Source organism: Silene latifolia, chromosome Y (assembly GCF_048544455.1).
Source record: "Silene latifolia isolate original U9 population chromosome Y, ASM4854445v1, whole genome shotgun sequence".
Taxonomy (NCBI): Eukaryota; Viridiplantae; Streptophyta; class Magnoliopsida; order Caryophyllales; family Caryophyllaceae; genus Silene; species Silene latifolia.
In genome coordinates, this window is record NC_133538.1 from 416,333,804 (window position 1) to 416,338,075 (window position 4,272).

Genomic DNA, 4,272 nt, shown 5'->3' on the forward strand with positions numbered 1-4,272 from the left:
CAAGAGTTGATGGGTCCAACTTTGAAGATGAGTACAGCCTTTCATCCAGCAACCGTTGGTCAGACAGAACGGACCATCAAGACCTTAGAGGACATGTTGAGGGCATGTATTATGGAGTTTGGGGGCAGTTGGGAAGACAGGCTTGATCTGATCGAGTTTTCATACAATAACAGTTATCATACGAGCATCGGGATGGCACCTTTTGAAGCTTTGTATGGCCGGAAATGCCTAAGTCTAGTTTGTTGGGATGATAGTTCTGAGACAGTGGTTTTAGGGCCACAGCTGGTACAAGATATGGTTGAGCAAGTCCAGTTAATTCGGCAAAAGATGAGAGTAGCTCAAGATCGTCAGAAGAGCTATGCCGATTTACACCGCAGGGACATTGAGTTTGCAGTAGGTGACAAGGTCCTTTTGAAAGTGTCACCTATGCGAGGTGTTATGAGGTTTGGAAAAAAAGGGTAAGCTAAGCCAAAAGTTTATAGGTCCGTATGAGATTTTGGACCGTGTTGGCGAGGTAGCTTACAGGTTAGCGTTACCACCAGCTTTGGATAGGGTACACAATGTTTTTCATGTATCTCAACTTCGAAGTATGTGAGCGATCCGTCACATATCCTTGAGATGGAGAACATCGAGCTTGATGAATCCTTGTCCTACGCCGAGATTCCTAAGGAGGTTCTTGATCGCAAGGTTCGTAAGACCCGGAATGGTGAGACGGTCTTACTCAAGGTCCTTTGGTCTAATCATAATGTGGAGGGAGCCACATGGGAACCCGAGGAAGCTATGCGAGAACGTTTTCCTACCCTTTTTGATCAGGTATGTTTGGTTACAGGGACATAACCGTTGTCTTTTTAGGGGGGTAGGAGATGGTCGCGGTCGTGTGTTGTCTTGTTTTGTTGTTTTGTTTTGAGTCGGGGTAGAGAATTTTATGGTGACTTGTGTAGTTCTTTGGCGTTGTTACATGTGGTTAGTATAGTCTTGTTGCGATGTGTTGTGCCGTGTTTTAGAGTGGAGTGTGAACTTCGGGACGAAGTTCTTTTTAAAGGGGGAAGACTGTAATACTACGGATTTTCTTTGGTGACTACTCGACCGAGTAGAGCCTACTCGGCCGAGTAGTGCTGTTGTTTTGGGTTGTTTTGGTTCTGCCGATGAATACTCGGCCGAGTATAGTGAATACTCGACCGAGTAGAGGATACTCGGCCGAGTATAACTTTACTCGACCTAGTATTCGGTCTGGCGAGTGTTATTTTGACGGTTTGATTAGGGAGTGTTTAAGATTATTTTTATATCCCGCGTCAGTTTTTAAAACATCATTTCAACTTCATCATTTCTACGTTAACCCTAATCTCTACCTAATCACTCCCTAATCATCCCATAGCATTGTTGTATGTGTAATCTTCGGAGTTCTTGCGTATAATTCCTCATTCTACTGTTGGTAAGTTCTATTTCTATGTTATTCGTATTCGTTGGGGTTACTGTGTACATTTGCGGAATTGGGAATATGGGGGTTATGCAATGTGTAATTGTGTTATATGATTATGGTATAGGAGAAGACTTCGTAGAAGAGCCTTTCTGATTGTTCGAGTTCATTCCACTGTTGATTGCCAAAGTAAGGTTTCCCTACTCAGTTACTGTTCTTTGTTAAGACATGTTTGCTGTGTGATTATTGTTATCTGTTGATCATCGGAGTATGGAGATTGTCGTGACGATGTTGGTGTGAAGGTGTTGTGACGGCTGTGATGTCGTGTGATTGTGATTGTGGTGGAGTCACTTGCGGGAGTGGCTTCATACCCTAGTTCGCCCTCCGTGGAACCCGCCACGGGAGGGGATGTGCACATTAAGGGACAGAGATTGTTTGTCGCTCGTTGAGGAGCTGGACTAGGTGGGATCGGCTGCGGTCACCCACTGGCGGCGAGGATTACCCGTTGCGATGGGTAATCTGGGGGCTACACACTTCGGTGTGTAGTCGATTCTGATGTGAGAACGGAAGATTGGGATTGGACGATGATCAGTTGATTACTTCGTTTGTTGTCTTATATTGATTGAGTAATACTGACCCCGTTGTTGTTTGTGGAATCTGCGGTGATCCATTCGGGGATGGTGAGCAGGCTTCGCAGGTATTGCTAGTGTGAGCTTGGGGACAATCATGGTAGTGTTGTCATCACCAGTCATAGCATCACCGTCTGAGTCTTAGTTTGATTTCCTTTATTGTCAGACATTGGAGTTGTATTTTGTTGAATCAGTATTTGGATTTGGATGTTGTAAACTTTATACTTTACAGTACTTTAATAAATGTGCTCAGTTCAGACGCTTTTGATATGTACTAACCTCGGGCAACCGAGACGGTAACACACTTTCATGGTAGGGTGGTCCTGGTAAGGCACCTTGGTATGAGGGGGTGTTACACCTATGTTCAAGAAGGGAGGTGAAGAAGGATCTGAGTCTGAGTCGGAGTCGGAGTCAGAGTCTGTCATAACTCCTAACACTCCTGATGTCCCAGTCAAGGTCCCCTTCCCACTGTTTTATCACAAAGTCGTGGCTTATTCAGAGGCTGAGTCTACTAGGGTCACCCCCACTCCCATGAATCGTGACAACCTGGAGCCTGTTCCAGGGGCCACTTCCTCTGTCGTGTCACCTCTGACTGACCACGATATGTCTGTCCTTTCCGAGCTTTTCGCTCGTGTCAACTTAATGAACGCTAAGTTTGCTTATGACTCGTCTCAATTTAACTGCAATGCAATTCTGAATGATTATGAGGAATTTGACTTGAGTGACTACCCACCTCACTTAGCCAAAGAACTTGACAAACGGGAAACCAGAACCCCCATCATTGAGGAAACCGAGCTTATTAACGTAGGAACCGCCAACACACCTCAAGAACTTAGGATAGGGACAACCCTGGACCCATCGGAAAGACAACAGTTCATTGACCTCCTCCACGAATACAAGGACGTGTTCGCCTGGTCTTACAGAGATATGCTTGGGATTGACAGAGAAATCGCAGAGCACCGGATACCCATTAAACCCGGGGCTAAACCTGTGAAACAGAAGCTACGCCGGATGCGTTCTGAGTGGGCCCTAAAAATCAAGGAAGAGGTGGACAAACAGTTCAAGGCTGGGTTCATCAAAGTGTCTGAATACTCGGATTGGGTGACCAACATTGTGCCGGTACCAAAGAAAGACGGAAGAATTCGGGTTTGCGTCAACTTCAGGGATCTGAACAAGGCAAGTCCAAAGGACGACTTCCCTTTGCCACATGTTGACATTCTGGTGGACAACACTGCCGAACATGCTCTCCTATCATTCATGGACGGGTATGCCGGGTACAACCAGATTAACATGGCAGAGAAGACATGCACAAAATCGCGTTCACCACACAAAGGGGGTACATATTGCTACACGGTCATGCCTTTCGGCCTCATCAACGCCGGAGCGACCAATCAAAGAACCGCTACCACTCTCCTACATGATATGATGCACAAGGAGGTAGAGGTATATGTCGATGACATGATCGTCAAATCAAAAGAACGGAACGGCCACATCAATGCCCTCCGGAAATTCTTCGCTCGTCTGCGGAAATATAACATGAGACTAAATCCTCAGAAGTGTGCATTCAGGGTCACCTCCGGAAAACTCTTGGGACATGTCGTTAGCAAAAGAGGCATTGAGATTGATCCAACCAAAATCAAAGCCCTTCAACAAATGCCTCGGCCTAAGAACGAGAAGGAGATTCGGGGATTTCTCGGTCAGGTCCAATACATCAGCCGGTTCATTGCCAAGCTCACTATGATCTGTGAACCGATATTCAAGAAGCTTCGTGCATCCGATCACACCGATTGGGACGACGACTGTCAAAAGGCGTTCGACAGGATAAAGGAAATCATATCCAAACCTCCTGTCCTCATGCCACCTCAACTAGGGATTCCTCTATCCCTATACCTGACTGTTACCGACACAGCCATGGGAGCAATGCTCGCACAAACAGTTGGCAACGAGGAGCGAGCCATCTACTACATCGGCAAAAAGTTCATTGAGTACGAGACGAGGTATGCCCAACTGGAAAAGACATGCCTTGCCCTAGTATGGTCAACAAAGAAGCTGCGGCATTACATGCTCAACTACTCGGTCCACATCTACTCCAAGATGGACCCGGTTAAATACATCTTCGAAAAAACCGTACTAAACGGAAGGCTATCTAGATGGACACTCATGCTGTCCGAATTTGACCTCAAGTTCGTACCCCTCAAGGTTATCAAGAGAAGAGCAGTTGCTGAT